This window comes from Rhipicephalus sanguineus, unplaced genomic scaffold (assembly GCF_013339695.2).
Source record: "Rhipicephalus sanguineus isolate Rsan-2018 unplaced genomic scaffold, BIME_Rsan_1.4 Seq1136, whole genome shotgun sequence".
Lineage (NCBI taxonomy): Eukaryota > Metazoa > Arthropoda > Arachnida > Ixodida > Ixodidae > Rhipicephalus > Rhipicephalus sanguineus.
The window spans coordinates 33,667-48,984 of record NW_023614388.1 but is presented as its reverse complement, the minus strand read 5'-3'; the positions used below and the strand labels follow the sequence as shown (position 1 = coordinate 48,984).

The window sequence follows — 15,318 nt, the reverse complement described above, 5'->3', positions numbered from 1 at the left end:
AACTTAATGATTGAGGCAGCATTCATGTACATCGCTCTAGTGTGTCAAGCTATTAGACCTTAAAAGGTCCTGAACCACACCTCATGCTTGGCGAAAAATCACATACAGCAGAAAGCAGACGCTGCTGTGAACAGCTCAGTCAAATCTTGCAGTCACGCGCGGCAAAGAGAGTTTACAAGTGAAGCGTGAAGTTGCCACTTTCTCAAGCGCCCAATCTTTATAGAGAGGCCTGTCAAGTTCATGACCTGTGTTGATGTAGCTTCCAGTGCACTCGTCAGGGCAAAATATGAGAGAAAGCGCTTAAAGCGTGTGAGAAATCCCTGTAACTCTGCATGTTCTTGACAGATTCGAAAAATTTTTGTGGCAATTGATTTGTGAGGCAATAAACACCGATGCTGAGGTCATTCGATGATTACTTGGAAAAGTGGTTCAGGACTCTTTCAACATGCCTGGAAAACTTTCTTACTGCAGCATATCATTCGATTAGCAGTATTGCCTGTATTCCAATGAGTTGCACTTTATTTGCAGAAGTAGGCCAGTACAGTACGGTCCACTGTTAAAGGGAACGCTCCAATGAGCATTTTGCTGGCTCTAACAGCAAGTGGACAGGGAAACATTGTTCATACACTGCACAAGTCTGTCGAAAAGAGGCTGAACTGTCAACCACTAGTAGTTTTATGCAAATCTAAGCTACTATGTTTTTGCAAGAGAGCGAAATCCAAACATCCCCTGCACGCAAGTGTTCCCTTTAACAGTACAGACCCGTCTGTACATTGCAGTAATGCCTTTTCCGATGCTTTCGTGCTTGACCTGTGGTCAAATGATGTACACCCATGTTACCAGTGGGATCTGGTGGCCATGAGTGGTGATGATAAGACTAGAATAGAATCGAGCGTAATTCACGGCTACAACGTACTGGTCCTAACCTTGTCGGCTAGGGGCTGATATTCCTGCACAAATTAGTCGCCTGAAGGCTGAGTTTGCCATACTTTAAAATACTAAATGGGGAGAAAAGAGGGCATATCCAGAATCATGCCCCATATAGACAGAGGCCTTTTTGAACCAGCAATTTACAAAAAATTAAAAAAATAAAGTGGGCTACATTCATGAAAATGTGGTAATATACAAACTTTGGGCTCTCACTTAAAGTGGCAAAAATTTATTGTGCAATCCCTCCGTGGGCTTTCTGCTACTTAGGTTTGCACACATCTAAGCATAAGTCATTTCCCATAGCGTACCTCACAACTCTTCATCATGTGTCAATAGCCATTAAGTGCTATGCTCAGCTGTACAAGACATTTTTGCAAGTAATGGTGTTCCTACACTACTGCTAACCAGTTGGTAGAATCACAAGAAATCTGCATATAAAAAGGACAATAAGGCTATGATTATTTCTACCATTACAAGTCATTGTGCCCAACTTACTAAGACAAAGTAATGCCAGTATTATGTGCAAGTGAGTAAAAGATTTCTAATCTACTCAGTTTTCTGGCAAATACCTGCCAGCATAATTGATTATCAGTGTGCAATTGCCTGACTGTGGAGTCATGCCCCCTGATGAATTCATACATAAGAGCTCAAATAAAACCAAAATGCCATGTCACTGTTATAGTTCAAACATTTGCACAAACGTTATATAAAGCAGAGTTTCATACTGAAGCAAACACAAGCTCTCTAAACAGACCCAGTAAAACAAGTGATTGACAGGACATTTTGACTGCAGTGTGACATACAATAAAACCAAGGGCCATATTTGTGCAGCCACCATATTCAGATATAGTGCCACATTCAGCACACAGACATAGAAAAAGGAATTGTGCTTCATGTCAGTGCCATTTTGACATCTAGTGCACTCGCAAGAAGTGAACAACAAATGGTATTCAACAAGCTTGTTTTTATTCTGTCAAATGTCTTTTATTTTATTTTTTTTGGTGATCATAAATTCTCTTTATGTCGATGTATGGAGTTTTGCTCATGTAGTGCTGTCAATCTTTAAAGCATCATTACATGCATGCTCTTTCACTCACGACTAATTCTGACTGAAGAATAGACTTGCTATCTTCAATCGCAACATTCTTCGGGAGTGATTTGTCGTTTGGTGCCAAGCCGAAGGTGAATAACTTTTCATACGTGTTTAACGTCAACTGAGCTACGGCATTTTCTTTTTTTGCTTTTTTTTAGTGCCTTTAAAACAAGACAAACACTGCCAAAAGTGACTGCACAAAAACACGGTCCCTGATAACTCAAACGTAAACAGTATGAGAGCAACAAACAGGCCTCTCTCATACCACACAGCTTTCTTAATCCTTAAAACTGCCGAGATGGTGCTAGGCTTCTCAGTGGTAAGCAGTGAGCCCTTCACATCATGGCAGGGAGCAGAAATGTAGAGTTCAAAGTGCATAGAGTGCCAAGTCTGCCAGCAGTGCTTTTGAAGCTCTGGAAAGCCCGACTACACCTCTGTAATACTACACTCAAACCTCGATATAACGAACACGGATATAACGAATTATCGGTTATAACTAGGGGTATGCGAATATTCGAAATTTCGAATATTTTTCGAATAGTGTTTGCTATTCGATTCGATTCGCACTAGAATTTTACTATTCGAACTTCCCAAAAACAAGTACAGACAACGTCTGATTGAAAGTGACCCTTTCAGATTTTTAATATGCTTCTCCTCATTACAATCTTGTATTGCGGCAAAGCTGCCTTTCAAGTTCTGTTACGGTCGAGCTTTGCCAAGACCGTAAGTTGAATTGGAAGTGGCGCTAGAGTTCAATATGCTTCACCTCATCACACCCCGGTATTGCAGCAAAGCTGCCTTTCAAGCTTCGTTACGGTCGAGCTTTGCCATGAGAGAGTCGTCCGATTGGAAGTGGTCACTAGATTTTTAATATGCTTCACCTCATCACACCCCGGTATTGCAGAAAAGCTGCCTTTCAAGCCCCGTTACGGTCGAACTTTGCCAAGAGACAGTCGTCCGATTAGAAGTGGCCCCTAGATTTTCAATATGCTTCACCTCATCACGCCCCGGTATTGCGGCAAAGCTGCTTTTCAAGCTGCGCTACGGTCGCAAATGCGTTAACTCAAGAAAACGCTGGTTCCAACATGGAGATGAAAGATGTGGCACAGGTGGGGGCTCAATGCTGTTTTGGCCCTGAAATTTGGGCAGGAAGTCCGAAAAATCGGAAGCCGAAGCTTTTTAGCATCCAAAATTTCAGATGTTCTAATATATCAATGTCTACGAGGCAGATTTGGAACTCCGGACTTGAAGGGAGCACACCCTTGTCTGCCACATCAGTTGGGCTTCCACAGAAGTTGAAAGAGGAGGAGAGATTCAGGAAATGGCATCTTTTCCTATCACGTGTAAAGTGTTGTCGGCAACACTTTGGTTGCACGAAATCGCGTACATAAATAGAATTCGGCCTCTACATTGCCCCATTCTTGATAAGACAACTATGAAACACCACCCCACCAGTGCATCAACCTAGCGGAAAGAAATACTTTCATGTTGCTATCTCATAAGAATGTGCTTAGAAATCCTCTCTTAACATTTTTTTCTGCAATTTCGCTTCGAAGTATTAGAAAAATATTCTAGAAATATTCGAAAAATATTTGATTCGATTCGCACTCAGACTTCAATATTCGAATTCGCTTCGCACCCAAAATTTTGCTATTCGCACAGCTCTAGTTATAACAAAGGAAATGAAGAATAGTCTTGTCATAGCTATAGTGTTACAAATAAACGTTTATAACGAATTTTCGGATATAACGAAGTTATTTTCATGGCAGATGTGACTTTGTTGTAATGAGGTTTGAGTGTACTTGACCACCATAGAGAAAGAAACACATTGAGGTTTCTCAAGTTTTCTAACTACCACCTAAACGACTAAAGAAAAAAGAAGGCCATGTGATGCTGTGCAACCACTAATGCCTATACAGCTCTAGGTTACTCATCTACCATAAAAATGTGTAGAAAAAGGCCACATAACTTTTCATTTCAGCTGCAGTCATGCACGTTGTCACGCAACAAATATCTGCATTGTCCTAGAGAATTTACAAGACTATGCTTTGTCCACGAATAAGATGCCTAGTTTCACACTGTGGCCAGAAAATTCATTAAAATGATATAAAAAGAATAAAGACAAGAAAAAAATATGACTCCACTAGAAAGAAGACAAAGCAGCACTTTGAAAGAGTGAGTCAACTACAGTGTTCATCATTCCCTTTGCTGTTACAAAGTTCATAATTCCTTTTGCTGTGCTCGGCATCAAGTGATAGACCATGAGGCTCAAGTAAGTGAAACCTTTCATAGTCGAATGCTTCGGTGTGAGATCTGTGAGATTTCTATAGAAGAAAGATTAAATATCATCATGTAGCGCTGTACAAAGCTGCACTACTGAGATCCAGCAGAAAGCACACCTAATATTTATAATGTGCCGCTGTGCAACACCGGGATCCTGAGTCAACATTGTGGAGAAATGAACTTCAATAAAACGCCTTCACGAGCCCATTTCAAAGCACAGGTGCTATGTTTCTTGCCAAAAATGCCCTACTACAAACGTCACATTTGCAACTTTTGCTGTACTGTGCCATGTTATGACGAGCCTCTCATTTCCTGCTGATATGGCAACCAGAGCTGGGCAAAGATGTTCTCAAATATTATCATGATATAAATACACGGGCGACATGTATTTCAAACACAAAAACTCGCAGATTAATTGCGTCTGATATGATGCTCACCATTCATAGTTCAAGACACTTCGATTCCTTGTGCATAACTTTCGTACTGCTAATTTTCTTTGAAACCACGTTCTTCCTACTCAACGTACTCATATTAGAGATGGCAAACTTCTTGAAGAATCAGCTACAGCTACCGAGGAATACACTTGCAACAAATATAATTTTTCCACATGTAATTTAAATGACATTTCACTGTGAAGTAAAATGTGTGTAAGTAGTGACCGAAATAACTGCGATAAAACGTCTTTCACATGTTTATCACCTGCTTTGTGTTATCGAATCCCGTTAAGGACAATCAGTGCAGTAGCTGACCTGCCATCGTAAACTGCACTCAATGTACTCAAAATCTGCAGTGAAATTAATGTACTGTGATAAATGCAGTGTGGGAAACTTAAGAGAACAGCACCGCATTTTGCAATAGATTTTCACTCCTTGTTTGTCCAAACTCAAAATGCAAAATTCTTAACAAGAGGATATGCTATTGGCCAACTTCTCTGCAATTAAAATGCCTTCTAAAACTAGCAAGAATTATTAGACATTGATGTCATTGCCATTGTTGTTTTAAAACTTAAGTCGACTGACCTTGCACTTTTTTGCCGGATAGTGACAGTTGCTTTTAATTTTGATTCACTCTGTTCCCCATTCTCCATATACTAGCACTGCATAAATTGCACTCTATTGAGAATATTGACTTAAGTTGGCATTTGTCATCCACTAAAGTTGTAAACAGCAGAGTTTCTTCGTGGCACTGCGTTAGGCGCTCATATTTCCAGTAGGGTGTGGCGATTAGAAATACGAGTTCATATCATCCTTAATTGCTGTAATTTGCTAGCCTTCACTGGCTCTCAATACTTGCATGGATTATGCAGCTGTTGTATCCTGTATTCAATGTATGTGTGACACTTCAACTGATCTACAGAAAATACAGGTACTGATGCATGCTTCATTAAATGTATTATGATACAGATGATGAAGATACATGTGTCCTAGATGATATCTTAAGATACCCAAAATGTATCTTGAGACAGTATCTAGTTGCACACATTTCCGATTCTGCCCAGCTCTAAATTGCCAACAATGTGTTCCTTTCTGAAACTGCTGAAACAGACTAAGAACTTGTTACGTTTTACTTCCCTAAACCAACACCTGGGTTATGAAAGGCGCAATAAGTGGGGAATGTTTCATTTTTTTCTTAACCGAGGGGTGTTGTTCAATGTCCACCCACACGTAAATACACAAACATTTTCATATTCTTCCATCACCAGAATGCGATAACTGCAACTGGGAGTTGAATCCGGGATCTCACGCTCAACAGCAGAATGGCACAACATTCGAGCCGCAGTGATCAGCGCTGCACAACACAGCCTACACAATAAGATGGATGTTACAATGCTTCTTAGTGCTCAGCTAACATCAGTCATTTCCGGCATAGTACTAAGCACCTCGGCATTTTTCACTGCAGTGGCAAATGTGGTCAATTACCAGTGGTCTCTACAAGTTGTGGATCTAGTTCTGCCTGTACACTGCACAATTACAGAGCGTGCTTTACTTCTATTATGATGAAATGAACTGACATTTTCACTGACAATGAAATACTTTGGCTAAAAGAAAAATAGCTAACCCCACTCTAAAGATAACAAAGGAGATCTTTCCTTATAATAAATAAGTGACTATGCCGATTACCAACACCAACATCCCCAGTATAGAAGGCATACCTTCATAATGAAACACTACAGCTTGTGGGGATGGCAAGAAGTGCATTACCATCACAGGGTGCCAGAGATAAGAGTCTAGACAGGAAGCAGCAAGATAGTGCCCAGTATTGGCAGGCCAACTGTAGTACATTCAGCTGCATATCTGCAATGGCAATACTCTTTTATGAGCAAATATTTCTGTTAATTCTAAAACTACTGTTCTATCTTTTCTTTAAGCAGCTAACCTCTGGGCACTTCAGCTGAATGCAGCATTCCTTCTTGCGATACACAGTGGTAAAGTCACATTAGTGCTCCTTCCTACCCCTTGTACTCAATCTTGTAATATAAAAGGCCAACTTATTCTTGTTACAGGCACTGCTGTTGCCTTACAAGCTTCTACAGGTGCCATAAATGTAGCCCAACTACGCCAGGACAATGAGAAGCACTACAGCATATTTCAGTGACCTTCATATGCTCCTCTGCCATACTTATTCTTTTACCTCCCCACCCCCTTGTGCCTTTGTCACTCATTCTTGTCACACATATATGCATCTATACAACCATCTTAATGAACAAAAATAATATTATGCACCAGAGCTCATTTCAAGTGCAACTGGGCAATCCCTGAACATCAGACTTGCAGCTTCACAGCTTTTACCACATTACTCTTCAATCCAAGCCTTTAACAAAAAAAAAAAAAAAAAAACTCACTTCACCTGCGGTGCAGATTATGTAGGCCAGTAGAAGGGAAGTGCAAGTATCTACGTATTTCAAAGCAGTCACTGGCTGGCTTGCCCTTTAACACCCCTTTCTATCACCACAAGCTGCGTGAATGGATGTACTGTGTAACATAAATATGTGCTTACGCACGTGTAATGCATAAATATATGTACATAGGACTCTCTGTTTAACTTAGGAACCTTCTTGCGCATAAGTTATATTGCCGATGAGTTGTTATGGAAGCGATGCTTGGTGTCGCCGGTGGGCACCATTGCAGATGGATAGAAGTTGTGTAGCGGCATGTGCACTGTGTCCATGAGCTGACAGTAGTTGGGCTCTGGAAAACAACAACACAAGATACGTGTGCACTCATTCAGTCTGGATTTTTATCCAGAGCTGGATTTTTAACGCATGAAATTAACGCAAGAGGAATCCATTCACTTTTAGTGCTACGGCTTGTGTAATGCACCACACATTCTCATCATGATGTCACGGGGTCGTGACGTCGACGAAGACAGCAGTCGGCGTGTTCAAGATGAAACTCGTTATTTGGCCGAACTTGTGGCCAGGAAATGAAAACTCGAACTAAAGCAATACACACTGTACACTGATAGCGGCGAACAGGGCGTCAGCTGTCGATAAAACTGCTCACGGCTGGGACGCGCTGTCTTTTATACATCATGCATTGAACTTTCCAGTCTTATCACTGGTGGTCGCGCAAGCTCTGGAATAATCTAGACTATTTGCGTCCCGCGCGATCTTAACAAAGTGATCTACTACAATCACTAAGCTTCTCGAACACTGCGGCGCGGTCAGCGTCGAGCGTTGCTAACCGTCCTTGCTGGTCAAACTCGAATACATCAAAATAAAACAAGAAGCAGGCGTGGCAATATAAATTTACACCATGATGCACTACTTCAGTTGACACACTTAACCCTTTGCAGTACTTTGTCAGGCCCCTCCTGACAATGCGACATGTCCACAGCGATCTGTGGTCAGCACTGCTCGACAAGCTTTTACGTGGTTTATTCATGCATGCATTTTCTCACTTGATTATGCGTCATCTCTAAAAGAGTAAGTAAACTTGTTTTACTCAAGCTTTGACTTTTTAGTTTTGGACCAGAACAGATGGAAGGTGGGTGAAGGTTTTGGACCGCGAAGGGTTAACAAAGTTTTGGCTACGAGAAAATCCATCACATTTGAGTGCACATAACCAATTTTAATTACACACACAAGAAAAAAACAGTTGTTTTCATGAAGGTTCTTACAGTGCTCAACACCGTGCCTTACCACCTTACCAATTCTAAAAGCAACTTTCACAGTGTATAGTGGGTATGCTAATATACTATGCATTTAAAACGGTGCACTGTCTTGTGTTTTTACAATGAAATTGTGAAAGTACAATCAGGAAGGTACTTAGAAAATTGGCAAGTATTATTGTATGATGAATGAGTTCACAATTAAATGGTAATCAATGCTTGGGAGCATTCCATGTGTTCCCTTTTGTATTGATGTATGCTGTATATGACAAGTTCAAAGCATCCAAGGTCAGAAATTCAGGCTAGGTGCAGTTTTGAGGTGAAAATTGCTTGAGTTGCAGTGCTTTTCTTTTTTTTTTTAAGGCACACAGTAACAAAATATTTTTCGAAGTTCAACAATGTGCCCCAATAAAGCCTGTAAAAGTCCCCGTGCTCATACAGAGCCCCATACAGTAACTGCCAGAACACAATGTAAATAGCCAGAGTTGTTCCTCAATTTCCTAAAATCATTATGTGTGTATGCTCCTGCTTCTGTTCCTGTCTGCAAGCCAGAGGCAATCCTTAGAGACCGGATTTAGGCAAATGCCTATTTTGTTCCTTGCGCTCCTGTCGCCCCACTTTGATATATGAGCATGAATAAGATGGTTAAGAAGGACTCTTATTGTGTTTTATAGTGCCTATAAATGCCTATTTTTGGCGTCTGTGCCTAAGTGCCTATAAGCAGCTATAAATGCCTATTTTTAAAATCGCGGTCTATATGAACACTATTTAGCCCCAGGTTTCACTTTCGAGTGCAGTTTGAGAAAGTTATTCATGTTACCTGGCAACACTGACTGTTCGGAACTCTACAGGGTTCAACCTAGTCCTCTAGTACAGCCAACTTCCGGAAAACAAACACTATAGCAGCAGTGAAATGGGACGAGCCGGCCAGCATATGCCACCGCACTGACATGGCACGAGCGGTTGATGAATGCGATGAAACCGCAAAGTGAGCAAAGGAAGAAAAAAAATTGTGCTGTTCACACGGTTTTTGTTTTGTTTGTAATTTACTTTTTAAGGTGTTCACTGACAGGGGAGAAATCGTCCCTAGTGATTCGACCCGGCCAATACAAGGCATCCCTCCATTCTGGTCTTTTAGCGGTCTGGCTATCTGTTCCTACTTTGCCCTTCCCAGCCATGCCGGAAAAAAAAGAGACCCAGGAGTATGTTGATTCGACAGTGGATACTTGAATCACCATGCCACAGAATAAAATGAGAGACCGTGTTCTGAGAACCATGCTGGAAAAAGGACAATTGCACGGCTATGTTCAACTGTTGGCGCCTTTGTGCTGTCATAAACAATAACATTTCTTTCTTTCCTGTTGTAGATACAGGTTGCGCACGTCTTTGTTTTGAAGTTATTTACATTTATGTAAAAATTTATTGCGCCAATACAGTTGAACCGTGTTGATACAGTCCTATTTCGTACTGTTGCCCTGTGCCAACATCCACAATATGGTTATGAAGCAAAACGGCACGATGTTTTAATGAATTTGGATTCTACGTTTTCCTTGATAGTATGCTTTTTTTCCTGCCCCTTCTTCAAAAACGCATGAATGAGGTTCCACTGCATTTACAACGTTGGAGGCCTAGAACCTTGTTTTGCCTGCCTGTTTTTGGCGATTAAAATGCACTTTTTTAATGCCTAAAAAAACCGGCCTCTATTAATCGTAATGCTCCTTTCAATGCCATTTTTCTAAGCAATCATATTTTCAAAACTAAAATGGACACAATGCTTGACTCTGTCAGATCAAACCTACTTTCAAGAAATGTTCATGACAGGGATGTGCAAATATATGCAAATTTTGAATAAAGGGTTACTGAAAGGAAAGCCTCAAATGCTACCTGGAACAGCATCACCTGCATCAAGCACATGTCTTCTCTCTTAGCCTTATCAATCATGCCAGTGCGCATCATCTGCTATGGCACATGCTACTCTGGTCGTTGCCGCATTAACCCTTTGAGGGTTCTTGCCGTATACAGTGCAGTCCACTTATAACGATATCGAGAAAAACGAAAAATATGATCGTTATAACCGGTGATCGCTATATCTGGACTGCCGAAAAAAAAAAAAAAAAAACACTGCGGGACGTATCTTCGTAGCTCCGACCCCGAATTTACCACTTGCACTAAAGAATAGATGTTCTAGAAAGCAGGATGTCAAAAACAAAGTTTTATTTTAAGCACCAACGAGAGCGTCAAGCTTTAGGCGCACCTAAATATCTCAACAGTCTTGAAGTATCCGTGCGCCATTGCATGATGGTGCGTGCCGTTAACCACCACGGCGGCAAGAGCGCACACGCAAACACCACAAAAACTGCACACGCCGGCCAAAGTTCGCTTCATGTAACGGGACATCACGAAACATCATACGAAGGCCGGCGACTAGGACGGGCTCCTGTATGGCGGCGGCGGAGCACGGCTGACATAACGACCACTCCGATAAGTCTCAAGAGCGAACAATGACCCGCCAACCACAACGGGAGACTTGCAGGTGTCCGCCAAGCATAGCCTGCCTGCACGGCCAGCCTGGTGCCTGCGCTCAACACTCGCTTTGTGCTACAACGGAACTGCCGAGGAATTCAAAACTAGCGTCGCGGCGCGCGCGCGGCCTCCGCGGCCGGCGCGGGGCGCACAGCTTTGTCGGCACACATGCGTTTCGCCGGAGTAAGGGCTCTCTCGCGAACAATAGATGACGTCACTGCTACGTCACTCACGTGTGACGTCACTTGAAGACTTTTTTTCCCTAAGTTGGTTTTGACTTTTCCCCGTGTCGCCACGGAGTGCCTAGTATGTCACGTGCTTCATGAATTTCGTCCCTAATTATCTTCACCTCCGCCGGCGCTGTCTCCGCGCACGTGTAACGAAGTGTCGTCGGTGTCGTCAAGTAGCCGCAAAAGTCAATACTCCCATGAAATGCGACGTTTGTGGCGTTGGCCTGTCTTCACTGGAAAAATATGTGGAGCACCACATCGCAGCGCACAAATTCGCCGCCGATTACGTGCAGCAGGCGTTCCACAAAGATAAAGGTGAGTACCCATCCTGTTTTGCAGTTTGGGAGTGTCTAGCGTTACGTCTAGACGTAACGGTACGAGCCGTTGCAGTTACGTCTGGACGTAAGAATAACGAGTCTTAAAAGTTACGTCCAGCGTGGCAATACAAATACAGCCCGTTAGACCTACCGAACCGATTGGCCTCAGTGGCGCAGCGGCTAGAGTGTCGTGCTCGGAACTGCGAGGACGTTGGTTCGAACCTCGCTGCTGCTGGAACTTTTTTTTTTTTTTTTTGTCTCAGGTGTTGCTGAAGTCTGTTGCCAGAGAAGCGCGACGCGGCTCTTGGGTTACGTACGCCTCCGCCTGCCCCGAAGGGGCAGGCTGCGCGGGCTAAACAGCGCGTGGCCGCGACAGCGGCCAGTAGCGCGTGACCGTGATCCTGCCAACCGGCCATTGAGCGTTAGCGAAATGGCCGCACTCGCGAAGCGAGGGCGAAGCCACGATTAGGTTGCCGCGCCCGAAGGGCGCAGAGGGCCTTCACTGAGCAACAGGAAAATAATGTACTCACGTTTGTGGAAAGCCACATGACTAGAGTCCCTAGATTTTCCCTGCTCTTCAACAGGGAAAAATCTTGGGACTTTAGTCTGGACGTAACGATAGCGGTGACTACAGTTACGTCTGGACGTTACCCTAGCAACAGCCTTTTGGAAAAGACAGTGTCAGTGCATTTTTATCATCTTTTGTGGTGAGGCTGTACAGCATATGACCGCTTCCACGTGCATTCACTGTGCCAGCTAGTTATAATTCGCATGTGCTTGTCGCGTAGAAAAAAAAAAAGAAAACAAGTATGCACAGAGGCACTAATTTTCACAATTTGCTCGATCACACTGAAAGTACTGCCGCTTGCGTCGCTTTTTTGTTTTCCCTCTAAAAACAAAGCAGAGCAAATATGTCCGGTGGATACATGATGTGTTGAAACAGGTGAGCGCACAAGACAGGGACAGTGAAAACGACACATAGAGCGCTACTTCCAACTAACATTTAATGCGCTACACTCATCACGTGGTAACATCGAGTGCTTCAGAACAAGACTATCAAAAAAAAATTTAATTTTTTTTCTTCCTTACGCTTTTTTTTTTCTCGCTAAAGATTACAGGCGGTAACGTGCCCATGGAAACAGGGCGACAAAGCGAAAAAACCCTTGATACCATACAGAAGTTTTTGACCGAGCTCATGAATGCGTTATCAACGGCAAAAACGGCTGTGTGATAAATGAGACATGAGATGAACATGGGTTTTAACAAAAAGCGGATCATCCAAATGAAGAAACAATGATGCGGCTGAACAAAGGAGGCTGTAAAAAGGTATTAAAAATGGCCTTGAAAAGGTTAACACTTAAAAAGTGAGAACAACAATAAAAGTTTTGCAAAAACGCAGACTCTTTCTTCGAGAGTGACACAGAGGGCATGCTGACACAGCTGGGTCCGAGCTGTTCTGCACATGATGCATCATATATTTCTCGAGCTATGACAGCCTGGTCAAGAAAGGGGGTACAACCGCAAGCTGCACAGTGTAAGGCCATGTTGCCGTCAGACTTTTAAATTGTTGGCGTGTTCACGCAAGCGATCGTTAATACATTGGCCAGTTTGGCCGATGTAAACACATCCACAAGAGAGCGGAATCTTATACACGATGCCGCATTTGCAAGACAAAAACCGCGTGGTGTGCTTCTTGCAGCATGTCAGGCCTTTCACTGTTCACGTTTACACGCTTGCACAGGCCTCCAAAGTTTGTTGTGGGCGGTAAACACTACACTGACTCCTGCGCACCCTGCAGCCTTCTTAATCCTATGTGACACTTGGTGCACGTATGGGATAACAGCAGTTTTTGTCCCATCTCTGTTTTTTGGAGGCACATCACTGGTTTTCTTGAGTCTGTGCAACAAGGTCTCCGCAAGGTCACACAAAACTCTGGAAAACGTGTGCTCTCGAAGAAAGATTTGTGTTTTTGCAAAACCTGTTGACTTTTATTGTTCTTACTTTTTAAGTTTTAACCTTTTAAAGGCTTTTTTTAATACCTTTTGATGACCTCCGCTGTTAAGCCGTATACTTTGTTTCTTCATTTGTATGACCCATTTTTGTTAAAACCCATGTTCATCTCATGTCACATTTATCACCCAGTCGTTTTTGCCGTTGATAGCACATTCGTAAGCTCGGTCAAAAACTTATGCTTCAGAAGTTTTTCAGAAAGAATATCAGTGCACTGAATGAGATGAAGGGTAACTGAAGGACTTAATTTATTTTGTGAAGCAGAGAGAGTGAGGGAGCAAAATAAAACATTTGACATTAATCTATCAGGGGCGTAGCCAGAAATTTTTTTCGGGGGGGGTTCAACCATACTTTATGTATGTTCGTGCGTGCGTTTGTATGTGTGCGTGCCTATATACGCAAGCAAAATTGAAAAAATGTCGGGGGGGGGGGGTTGAACCCCCCCCCCCCCCTTGGCTACGCCCCTGTAATCTATGTCTAAGGCCTTTGAACTATTTTCGTTGGTTTAATGTCTCTCTCTGATACTATGTTGTATTTGTATTACAGAATTCAGTGAATGGAAAGCTCAGGAAGAGGCGAACTGTTGGTTTGTTCTTCACACGGCTCCCAAAAAGCTGGCCAGTGGGGAAACGAGGAGCCACTACTACTCTAATAGATCAGGAGTGGCTAGGCCAAAGGAAGGTCATGGTAATCGTCGAGAAAAAAGTCAGGGTACCTGCAAGTCCGGTAAGATATGTCTTTCATTTATTACTGTGACGAAGAAGGAGAACACTCAGAGCCCGGCACCTGAAGATATCACCATAAATGTAAGGTACCAAAGAAAGCATTATGGCCATAAAGCAGAAATTCAGCACTTGAGGATGAGTGACAAAGAAAAGGCCAACGGGGTTAACCAACGTAGCAGAGGACCTGGAGCGTGGTGTGCCCATGAAAACCATATTGAATAATATAAGAACATCTGTTGGGGGCATGTAAGCTGAGGCCAGCACATTTGGCAGAACGCATAACTCTGCATAACATCAAACGGCAGTTTCACATTGCTGCTCCTGAACAGTGTCACACCAATGATGCTGTCAGTGTAGATATGTGGGTGAAAGCAATGTAAGACAAAGGTGAAACACTTGTCTGTCTGTATAAGGCACAAGGTGCAGTGGACCCAACTGGTACTTTTGGTGCAACAGATTTTGCCCTTGCTTTGATGACAGAGCCACAAAAAGAGCTGTTAGAAGAATTGGGCACGGGCACTGTGTGTCTTGACTCAACACATGGAACTACAGGGTAACAGTTTGAGCTGACCACTCTTCTAGTGCTAGATGAAGTGGGATAAGGTATACCTATAGCCTATTTCATCTGCAACAGGATGAATGAGGAAAACTTGGCAGCTTTTTCAGGTCTCTTGAGTGTGCCATCAACGAAAAAGTGGCTGCTAAGACATTTATGTCTGATGACGCCTCACAATTTTACAAGGCATGGTCGTCAGTTATGGGTGTCCCTCAGCAGAAACTTCTCTGCACCTGGCATGTGGATAGGAATTGGCAGAAGAAGATACATGAGTTTGTAGAAAAACAACTGAGGCCAGACGTGTACCACAACGTGCGACTCCTTTTAGAGTTCCTTGACCAGCAAGAATTTGAAAAGTATCTTCAATCATTCCTTGACACTGAGGAAGAAAAACTGAGGGATTTTCTGAAGTACTTCAAGGACAACTATGCAGTTAGACCTCAAGAGCGGGCCTACTGCTTTAGGACGAGGGCAGGTATCAACACCAACATGCACCTTGAGAGCATGCACAGGACGATGAAGCACAGCATGCTGGAGGGAA

The 15,318-nt window shown here is 42.9% G+C and overlaps 1 long non-coding RNA gene across 1 annotated transcript; it reads left to right on the top strand.

The window, feature by feature from the left end:
* Window positions 1-11,108: 11,108 nt before the first annotated feature.
* Window positions 11,109-15,065, top strand: LOC125756520 (uncharacterized). The gene is made up of 2 exons (XR_007414567.1): window positions 11,109-11,484; window positions 14,043-15,065. It is a non-coding gene; the product is annotated as an uncharacterized LOC125756520 (long non-coding RNA).
* Window positions 15,066-15,318: the final 253 nt, after the last annotated feature.